Raw genomic sequence first — 12,197 nt, 5'->3', positions numbered from 1 at the left:
TCAAAAATTGTATGGATCCAACCAATAATGAACTCTAGTCTCGTTCAACCAGATGCTTGGCTGTCTCCTTTAATCTCCGACGAGTAAGAGATAACAGGTCACGTGATAGCTTGATGATGCGACCTCTAAAGATAGACTGACTCTCTACTTGCCGGAGATGTAAGGAGACAACCGATGGTTGAACGAGACTATATATTGAACTCTGGCGTAGGAATACACACGACTAAAAAAACTTCAAATTGTTCGTACCATTTAAAATCTTACTATTTCCAAGGTATTTATAAAAAAGTTTCCTTTAAAAAAATGCTTCATTATTTTCAAGAACTAAGTCTTGTCAGCGGCGATGATTTGTGCTTAGGTGCAAACACAGTTTCAGTTTCGGTATGCTAGAGTAACTGCATAGGAGAGTTGATTAAAATCAACTCCCCAAAAACACAATTCCTCACATGAATCATGAGTACATGTAACAATGCTTGCTACCCTCTGAAAATTTAACTCGCCATTAAACATCTCATTTTTTAAAGAATGTTTGAAACGATTACATAAACTGTGTTCGACAGATAGTTTTCCTAAAACATTTCTTTCTTTCTTTTTCAAAACACGTTTTATATACAGGCTTTCAATCACAACACTTCTTTATAACAAAAGCAGAACTGAAAGTTTAGTCAAAATAAATTATTGACACCATATCACATACATTTTCAACTCGCAGCAACAACGGGAGACCTACTCGTGGCTTTGCCACGAGCTCTGCTCTAGTTTTGATGATTTTCTGGAATGTTTCAACAATATCTTTCATAAACGAAATATCTATTTCTTTCCCGAGGAAGAACTTCAAAGTATATGACTTATCAAAGGTTTTTTCTTAAAAATATGTATGATTAAATGTCATTAATCACCTGCGCCGATGCAATTTAAAAAGATCATTTGCAATATTAGGATTCGCCCGTCACGTGATTACAAAGAACATATGACGTCACAAAATGCATCAAAGATAATGTTTAACATCGGTCTCAATAAATGTAACATAGATTTTAAGAAATACTCCCGGTCAAAGAATTTTTGCGATGATTCAAAAAATATCGTGTTCCAGTCGTATTTTAGCATCGGGACGCCTTAACATTGCTGCGCAAAAGTCCTCATGCATTAACAGTTAACTTGAACTAAAATGGAATTTAAAGAATAGAAATTGGTTTGTGTGCTCATATTAGCATTAACAGTTTTAAAAAATAAGGCAGTTGTTATTTATAGAGAATGGACGGTGAAATAGATTCATCCAATATTTTCTATTATTATCATAATAGAAAAAAATACATGTTATGTTTTTTTCTTATCTGGGGGTATCAATTGTGAGCTTGCTCACAGTACCTCTAGTTTTAAATCAGAATTGCATACCTGCATATTGTACATCCCTTATACCTGGAAACTCTTGCTCACTGTGTAATTACATCCTACATAATATTTTCATCGATTGAATGTAAATGCCGACACATTAAACATGCATCTGTTAATCTTTTTTGGAAAAATCTTAATATTGCTTGCTCCCATTGTCTGAACTGGTTTCAAACCTTACACACATGTATGCCTGACGTCATGATGTCAGTAATTAAATATATATATATATATATATATATATATATATATATATATATATATATATATATATATATATATATATATATATATATATATATACATATATGTTATACAGATTATGTGGACATCAAGTATTTTAGAATAACCTTTAGGCAGACCTTAAATTAAGGCAGACAAAAACGGGTCTGCCTGATTTTAAAACCAATAATTAACGTTGGGATAATTATTAATTAACTTTGTTTATCATTTTTTTGCAATAACTAAACACAATTATTTCATGGAAATACTTTTTGTGTTTATTGTTTATTTTAGGTCACAATAAAACAACATTAAAAAGTTGAATGTATGTTTTTACAAATACGCAGCATACCCTTTAGGTGGACGATGTTAAACTTGATAAAAACCATACTTTTTAAGAGTATGTTTCATGTTTTTAAACATTTTTTATCATTTACGATAATGTTTTATCAGATCCCATGCTTTTTTCCGAAAAAAATCGATATATTTGCCACCGTGCCAAGTCTTCATTTGAAATATATTTTTTGTCCGAAAATGAGCCTCGGTCTTTTTCTATGGGTTGCGAATGCTTCCGAACAAACATGGCTGCTTTGAGTTACGGCAAGAGATGCGTAAGTAGGATCAAGCTTATATAGACTAGCTTATTAAGTTTCTATGTTGATATTTTACTTTAAATCATTAAAATTCTTTTGTTGTCACACTCTGTTCATGAAATATGACGACAAAAAAAATGTTGAACTAAGGAAACATTTCAAGGACTTGTCAAAGTTAAACAATAAAACACCAAAATGATTACTAAAAAATTGAATTAAAAAAAAATATTTGCAGTTTTAAGTAAAGAGAGAACTAATTCTATGAGATGCATGCATTTCAAGACAGTAGGTTTTACATGATACATAATATGACGTCATGGTTGATTTTTGCGTCACAACAAAATAGATTTATTGTGAAATTAGCTAATCTATAGTGTTACGTTTAGGAGTTAACATCGTATTCATATTAATTTAATGCATAATATGTATACCTTTTCAGCTAAAAGCAGTCCTAGAAAACGATATAAAGAAAAAGGTAGGAACATTTATAATTCAATTCATGTAAACATGCATGCCCTAGCCTACTGTATAACTGTTGACTCATTACTGTAATATCGCAAGAGGTTGCTTGTTAAATTATAGATTATAACCGAAATCATGTAAACAATAATTCAGTGATAATTTGGATAATTATTAAGTTTTCCTAGCAAACATATTGTTCATATGAAGGGGGGGGGGTAGGAACTCTTCTGTTTCTTGAGGTAAACATTTCCGGTTTACATGTTTACTCTCGTGACTCGTCTGCCACGGTCTGGGTAAATATCCTGTAATTTCTAGCATTTTATCTTGAATTTCAATAACATAACATGAAAAATTGTATATAGGTATTAATATGTTTTACGGTGCTACCGTTCTGGCGAGGGCAGCAAGTATGTACACATACCTTGCATCATTGTCAACCTAGTGTTATTTAGGTATCAACGAACGTTAAAGAATTTTTGAGAGAGTATTGCTCTACAATAAGTATGGTTAAGGTATTAATTTTACAATAAGTATGCCAAATGTATCAATTTTAATGGTTATGGTACATACAAAGCAATCCCTTACCCCTCTCCAGAGAGGGAGAGAGACTCGGAGAGAGAGAGAGAGAGAGAGAGAGAGAGAGAGAGAGAGAGAGAGAGAAAGTCTGGTCCCTGTTTGTAGTTGTGTATTTTCCCACTTTTAAATTTAATGGTTTGACTTTATGCAATATCTACATAGATTTTTTAACTTTATTTTTTCTCTTTATTCCTTTTTATTTAGTTCAAAATGTCCTATTGTTTATTTCCTCCCCACTCATATAGGCCCTACTTTAATACCTGCATACTGTACATGCATGCACAATTAGGCCTAGCTTAAAAATGGATCGATATGACAGTAAAGTATGGCTCTTGCTAGTATATATTTATATAATCTCTATATTAAAAACAAAATTAAAAACAAGTCATACAATGTCAATGAGGCAGGTATCGCAGTCTATACTGAAATACTGAAATAGCTAGTACACGCATTACAGATGTTTGAGCCACCTCTAAATTTATCATGGGAAATAGAGCGCGAGAGCACTGTGACGACATCCATGACTTTGTTCGTCTTTGTTTATGTATCTCGAAGCATGTAACAAATCTCTTGAGTCTCGCCAAACAATATGCGGTACTCAAAACGTGTCCTCAAACCTTAACACACTGTAAATTACGAGTTAAAAGTCGTCCATTTTTGGCATAGCATCACGGATGAAAACATTAGAGAGCATTAAGGGACGTAGACAAAAAATTTTGTTTGATGAGCTGTAGGTTAAGCTCGTTCTTTTTCCCGCGCACACTGGTTCTGAGAGCTCGCTTCGCTCGCCGGCCGACGAGCTGCGCTCGCTATAATAATATTATATGTATTATGTCATGGGAATTTTGAAGATTTTTGGTGGTTCGGTGTGTAGTGAATAAACAAGGCCAGTAACGTTATGTGGTCAGTAATAATATCTGGCATCACTAAGTCTTGTATCACTTCTAACAAATAAGTTCTGTAGAATAGTGTCAAGTAATGTGTGTACATTTTTTGTATTATTACAATCGGGTTCGTTATCGGGTTCGGGCTGTTCAATATTATATAGCTCTTTGGTTTGATTCGGGATACAGAAGATGGTAAGAAATGATATTGTGCATAACAGGGCATTATTTTCACAAATTTCTACCAGCGAATACTTAATGGACTTGGCGAAATTGCACCAGATAAATCAGAGACATAAATGTTACTTATGTCTCTGGATAAATTAAAGAGTATTATTTTTCTCCACTTTGTATATTTCAAGAGGCCTGGTATAACATGTCAAATATTATCATTAACCTTAAAAAATCCCAAAGAATATATGTTACATTTAAATACAGTAAAATGAAGTCTGTTTTCAATCTAGAGTAGAATATATAATTTGAATTTCCTCTGTTCTTTATCTCTTATTTTTAAAAAGAGTAAAGCTTTCATAAAATATTACAAACCGGTCGGGGATCATGTGTATTGCTTGAGCTGCAGTACTCTCAGAATGCTTTTCAACTAAATTAGACGCATATGGGCTTGTATAACTAATCACACACCAGTTCCCCAGTGAAATGTTGACAATCTTTAACCCAAGATATTTACATGAACTGACAAGACTGACTTGAAAATATGAGCCGGTCCTATGATATTGTGGTAGTTAAATCATTTTGTCAAAAAATCAATATGGAGATATTTCCAGAAATTAATGTTATTGTGAGTTTCCTCTAATTAATATATACCCCAGTGATGTTCAGCGTGTCTTTGTTTACTATGCCTAAAAATATCCTGATGTCAAAATTCAATTTCAGCGCGTGCTACTGTACGTAAACAGAAATACTGCCTACCATAGAACCTGTGGTATCATATGTATTATAATTATAATAAACAATACAATTTAATAATGTATATTTACATTTGCAAATACATTTCCTTATGTGAACCTATAGAATAGCGAAAACTTTCAATTCTGTATGAACTTTTTTGTGATGTCACAATGTTCATAGCACGCGCTTATCGCTTGTTGCTTGGATTTCGGCTTCACAGGATTTGATCACGTGACAAACCAACTTCATATCCCGGTGAACTTTTATTTGTTTATTTCTTAAATATTAGTTTTAAAACTCACTAATAGTATAGATATATATTGCTTAAAGTAAATTTTTCCCTATGTTTTGATAATATTAATGAAAAACAGTGACTTGTGAACCCAGCTGTTATCTCTAGAGATTTCAGACATGCACAAAATCAAAACAAAGTTTGACAGTTTGATAAAATATGTTTTCTACTCTGTTAATTGGATGCAAGAACCATTAAAAAGCAATATTAGTGAGTAGCAGTATCGTCATTTCATTAGTTAGATAGGTCTGGAGTGAAACATTTGAATTCGAAACGAGAATCCTGCCTTCAGGTGAAAGGGATGAATATTCTGTTTTCATAATGGTGCCGGTTCTGATGTTTTTCTTGCAAATAAAATATCAAATTGTCGAAAGAGCCATGAAACAACGGCTATTTCGGACTAACTGACTACATGTAACTACAGATAACTATAACCACCCATCAAGCTTTATTGTTACCATTCTCACCATCATGATATTTTTTTAGCCCCTCTTTCAGGAATGATGCTATTAATTAAGTTCTTGAATTATTTATCATATTATAAGGAGATGAATTTGAGCAAACCTTGATATGTTATATATATATATATATATCTTCTGATTTTTCATAAAATGTACAATTTACAGTATTATTGATTGATCTTGCAATAATCTTAGTCATATAATACATACTTTTTAGAAAAAACGTTTGTCGCCTGATGCTGAGGCACAGCGTTATTGTGAGGCAGGTCATGACAAGGACGGCTTTGAAGTCAAATATATATCAGACTATAAAGGTAGTATTTTTTTTTCTTTAATCGAATTTTCTTATTTATATTTGAGTAATTTATTTAATTATGTTAAGATATCGCTGATGGATATTATCATTAACAGAAAACCACTCAACTTAATATTGTACTAATTCTAAATTAAGATACTGTAGACGTATTTTTTTCCACGGGGTCATAATTCCGCGGAATCAAAATATCAATTTAATGCGCGGGTAAATACTTACGCGGATTCTTTGAATGAAAAAAAAATCATTTGAATAATTATTATTAAATTTAGTTCTGAGCGATTTTCATTACCTAGAATTTGTCCAACTTCGGACTTAAATTGTAAGAACTGTTCACAGTGAACAGTAATGATCGGTTGTGCACTGGTTGGTAGTCATTAGTTAGCCGTCAAGATGTTACAACAAATATTTTAATCTTTATTAACTGTCAATTTATAGGTTCACATGTCGTTTAAATTATGAGTTGATCAGTTTTATCAATTAAAAATTAGAGCACAAAGGGATCTAAAAATTGCAGTAAAAACACAGGTCTTAGCGTGTAGTTAATTGGGTCATTGAAAGACAGACCCGCTTTGGGTTATTTGTCTTCTGACACATGCCGTTATTTCAAGCTGGGAGAAGTTTAAATTTCATGCAAGTAAATTTACAGAAAATTCAAATCTTTAGGAGATTAAATTATTTATTATGTGAATTCTCAAAACAAATTTGTTTGAGTTTGCATATATAAAAACGATAACACATCGGGTACACGTATAGGCAAGTGTTATATAATGTATTAACTTCCAGTTATCCTTATTCATGTAATGCAATTTCAAAATTTCGTTCCAAACTGCACTTTTAGTAGCCTGGGAAAAAATTCTGCGGAAAATTTGTGCCCGCATTCATAGTGTAAATTAATACCAAGCGGACAAAAGTACGTCTACAGTAATCTTAATGACACTTTCAGAATATTTCTATGATTTCCCTATGCATATAATAGCATCAATGTGAATTTCTTTTTTTAATATCTCTTACTAGTAAGGTTGTATTGGACACCTCCAAATTGTGACATACTTCGAATTTAAGTAAACAATCATATCAAGTAAAATTTTATGATTAAAATGTTAATATAGACAGGTGTCCCATACCACCTAGATTCCAGGATTCTCTCAAACACTGGTGTTTAAAATCAGAAGCATTTAATGATATATATAATATATATTATCCTCTTTTTAAAACATTTTACTGACCTTATATTGTGACATTATTCCCTATGCACAATGATTTTAACGAAAGTTCATTCTTTTTTTTAACCAAATCTTTATGTGGTTTTGAAAAATACCGTATTAATTTGATTAATAAAGAAATTTTGCATTTCATTTCAAAATTTTTAGTAATATAATGGCGTGTGACCAGTTCTCGCCACCTACCATTTTTCGCCAGTGCATTCTTACATCATTTTAATTATCAACACATAAAATTATATATGAAAAATTACGTTACAATACACTAGCGAGAAATGGTACTCGGCGATAACTATTTGTATGAAAATGTTAAACGTGACCCGTACTTGTAATGTTTTGTTGCCAATCAGGAGTTTCATTTCATCCATAAAACAGGGTTTGGCGTATTTAGTGTGGCTGAGCATGCGAAAGGGGATTTTCTATTACAATATGCTGGGGAGAAAATAACGAAGAACGAAGCAACTGAAAGGATGAAAAAGTCAACAGAAAACAAATTCTTCTTCTATTGCTACAAAGGACAGGACTTATGGTAAGAATAGTTTTGAATACTTTATTGAATCTTATGTATACTTTTGTGATGTTAATGAGATATTACATGTGCATAAATATGGGTACATGTACCAGCCGATGACAAGACTTGCTGTTTATATATAATAATGTTGTGTTTACATGTACTATGCCTAAATAGTAGTCAGGGTTTGAGACAATATTAGTGCACAAGCCTATTGTTATTATTATGCCGACTGTTGAATATACGGACATGCTTTGCTATAAGTACATGTAGCTGTGACGTTCGAGTGTTGACAAGTCCCTAAAAATAATCACTGGAAAAGCAAGTGTTTGTTTCTTTTTCAAATTAATCAATTGATTTGATAGTTTATTTAATCAACAATTTGTTGTACATTAAAAAGTCAACAAAGGTTTATGTTCTTTTCAAGAAATGAGAGACGTTTGGCCTTGCCGAGAAAACTCGAAATGTTTAGCAGACGAAATCTCATTGAATTTTTTTCTTGTACATTCGTTATCAAGCGTCATTTAAAAAAGCGTTTTTGTGATTCTCATGTAGAACAATGTAGAATTTCTTTGAAAAATGTTCAATCAATTTGTTCAAAAGTTCATTAGAAACTTTAACTTCAAAATTACCGTCAATAATGAAGTGTTTTTGGAAAAACGAATAATTTTAATTGCTTGATGTCAGCCGTACATATCTACATTTTATATAGATAAATACCGTTATTTATAATAACGGCTAATTTAGTGTAGCGGTAACGCGTTGGGCTTCAAGCTGGAATGATTTTAGCGTTGTGAGTTCGAATCCTGCTGTCGGCGCTTGAAAGATTTTTGTTGAAAACATTTGCCGTGCTCTATTACGGCATAGTATGCTTACGCTATATAAATCCTTTAATACTATGCGAAAATAGATGAGTACTGAATATATAGTGACAAACAGACAGAAGGCATAAAAATTTCTCTTAGACTATGTAATGTTTGTGAATTTGTTTTATTTGCTTCCGATTTTTGATTACGCTTTCATGTGTGAAATCATTAAAGATGAGTGTGATATGCTTATTATACAGTCCCCTGTAAATTAATTCAACAAATAAAATGCATATTTTATTATAAAAAAAACCCATAATTACAAGCATAGGGTAAATTTATTGATAGAAGGCATACATGTTAACTCTATCGCTTTATGTTGAAGTCTACAGCTTTTTACATCTGAGTCTGTTTCCCGCTTACTGCTTTGATTTGGAGATCTACTGCTTTTCTTCAAAATACATTCGTTGTTTTGTTAGATAGCCATTTGGTCCAAAAACCCTGTCAGGTTTGAATTATTAAACTCTGGTGTAGGAATACATGAGACTATAAAAATATCTTAGTTGTTCATATTATATAAAATCTGATTATTTTCAAAGTGTTTATTGATAAGTTTCCTTGAAAAACAATGCCTCAGCATACATTACATTGAATTTTTCTATTATTTTCAAGAACTAAGTCTTGTCAGCGGTGAAGATTTGTGCTTAGGTCCAAACACTGTTTCACTTTGGGTTTGCCAGAGTAACTGCATAGGAGAGTTGATTAAAATCAACTCCCAAAAATGATAATGTGTCAAAGAAGATATCTTGATATTTTCCCTTTCATCAATTTCAATTGTATTTCTTTCACAGGTATGTGTATTTTAAGTAAAAATCATCAAAAACAGATTGAAGCAATAACTTGGGATAGAGTAAAGTTCTTTATAAATAATATTATTTGTAAAATTTCGATAACTTAGCCTATTTTTTACTGAACAAAGGCAATTGTTAAAGTCTCCAAAAAATAAAATAGCTTTAACAGTTGGATGGTAAATACATGCAAACTTTTTGGGGGGCAGGAGTTGATATTGCTAAATATGTCAAGTTTTCTATATTATAGTTGATATCCTTCTCTCTCTCTCTCTCTCTCTCTCTCTCTCTCTCTCTCTCTCTCTCTCTCTCTCAATGTCATGAACATGAACAAAAGTTGTCATTAAAAAATTCTGATGAAAATGAATTACACAAAATTATTTTACATTTTCCTGAAACTGTGTTTGCATGTTTGAGGACTTTCTGTGATGGTTTGGGGCTAACAATGTTTTCTACCTTCTACATACCGGGCCGGTACATGTACATGCTAACCTACAGTGGTGAAAAAGAGGTAAATTTAGAGCCCCAAAGAGATGGCATTGTGTGTGGCCTTTTTTGTGTATATTTTAAAGCACATAGTTTTATATACTATTTATGTAAATAGAGATTCTTATTAGTTATTCTTACTGGGGCTGTAAATTTACTTTGAGATAAGCAGGGCATTTGAGTTATCCGTGTTGACATACCCGGGTTTTTTATAATCACTTATATAGTAAAAATGGGTGGGACCACAGACGTACCTCGAGATATCTGCGGTATTCGAGATATTGGTGCTTGAGATACCGAAGTTTAACTGTATCCAGAAAGTCTCTCCTTATTTCAATTTTGAAAAAAGGTTCACAATTGATAGAAAAATTTGCAAAGTATATACAAAGCAATATGTACAAAAATACAAAGCCCATTAATGTGAAGAGTGTTATTTCATGTATATAGTATAAATTACTTAAACTTAAGGTACCTTACTACAGCTAGACTTTACTTTTCAAGACACTATATTACAAGATGGCAGTTAAAGGAATATGAGCTGCAATTTTCATGATGAAAATTTTTTTAACGAAAATGTCAAAAATATCATGGTATTTAAATTTCTTTTCGCCAAATTTTTGTGAAAAGGGCCGTTACGGAGCCTTAATTGGAGCGAAATTGAATTATAGTTATCCTGTACAAAAATTGATTTGCCATATGTTACTTAGAAGAGATATCTTTTCTCTGACAAAAATTAATGATTTTTTTTCAACCTTATTTATCATAAAAAATTAAGTTACATGCAGACTTAGCATCCTAGCAGGATTTACAGCAAAATGAAATTCTAAAAAAATACAGCTCATATTGCTTTAAATGTATTGTTATGGTATATTGTTGTTAAATATCATTTATTTATCATAATTGCTCAGCAGTTAAAACATTGGGCTTGTGAACTGCAGATCATGAGTTGGAATCTGCCTATGACTTTTGTTCATGAATACTAGTGTACTGAATTGAATTTTTAAAAATACAGTTTTTTATCCAAAATTTACCTCCTATTTGATTTCTACACTTCTTATTCATCATGCAATCTATCATAATCAAATTTACATAATCAAGTAGTGTTGTGCTGATTTGAGAAATTATTTCAAGGTGTAGTGAGCCACATTATTAATAAAGGTAAAATACAGATTTTTTTTTTTCATTTGTTATTTATAATTGTTTATTTTTTTGTTTTAGCATTGATGCAGAGGGTGTCAGTAACAGCATTTGTCATTTTGTGAATGATGCAGACAAAACAGCCAATTCAGTAATGAAGCTTAAAATTTTTCATGAAAAGGAGTACCTCTGTCTGTATGCTATGAAGGATATACAGCCAGGGGAAGAAATTCAATATAATTATGGGGACAAAGAGAACCTTTGGTGGAGGAGCAAGGTAAAGTATATTAACTAACATCATGGAGAAACTGAAATTATATGCATGTAATTGATAAATAATAAAAATGAAAAAAAAAAAACATTAAAATTTTTTGAAGATGTTATTTAATGTTAATTGTTTTAACTTCATACCCAATGTTTAAGGTTCACATTTTTTGTATGTTTGTTGCCCTCATGTCTGTCTATCTGTCTGTAGATTCAATTTATTTTAAATATCCTGCATGGATAAATTAATTTAAATATGTGTGGATATGTTAAACAATATCACAACATGTTTGAACTAAATTAAATGTTCTGTGTTGGTTGGCATGGATGAGGGTTGAGGTATTAATTAAGGAATGAAAATTCTATGTTTTATCATCTGTATATAACTAGCAGGTTGATTTATTTCAAATGGACACCAGTTTTGTTAAAAAAAACCAGAATGATGTCAAATCTGAAAATTAGAAAAATTAATGTTATAGTGCCTAGAATATAATTTTATTTTCAATTGATTTACTCAACAGTAATTTCTAAGATGGCACATAATTTTTTTTCAAAACTTTTCAGGATGTCTGCAAGTTTGGTAAATGTCATTTATAATTGCTGAAATAGTTCAAATAAATTTCATCTGATTTATTTTATTTATATATTTTCTTTTTAATGTTTTTATAGTTATTATTACCCTTGTGTATATATCAATTTAACATATTGTCTAATTTTTTGGTTTCAAATTGCATATGTGCCTTATTTAACAGTCTTTGATTGTCCTTATGTTAGTTAATAGAATAAAAACTGATAATAAGTAATGAAATAATAATGAC

At 31.3% G+C, this 12,197-nt stretch overlaps 1 long non-coding RNA gene across 1 annotated transcript; it reads left to right on the top strand.

Annotated features, from left to right (window-relative positions):
- Positions 1-7,789: 7,789 nt before the first annotated feature.
- LOC128169996 (uncharacterized) lies at positions 7,790-11,266 on the top strand. The gene is made up of 3 exons (XR_008241645.1): positions 7,790-7,856; positions 9,317-10,003; positions 11,197-11,266. It is a non-coding gene; the product is annotated as an uncharacterized LOC128169996 (long non-coding RNA).
- Positions 11,267-12,197: the final 931 nt, after the last annotated feature.

The sequence above is a fragment of the Crassostrea angulata genome, unplaced genomic scaffold (genome assembly GCF_025612915.1).
Source record: "Crassostrea angulata isolate pt1a10 unplaced genomic scaffold, ASM2561291v2 HiC_scaffold_272, whole genome shotgun sequence".
NCBI lineage: Eukaryota > Metazoa > Mollusca > Bivalvia > Ostreida > Ostreidae > Magallana > Magallana angulata.
Note: the sequence above shows the minus strand (reverse complement) of the source record. Positions and strands in the feature narration are given on the sequence as shown.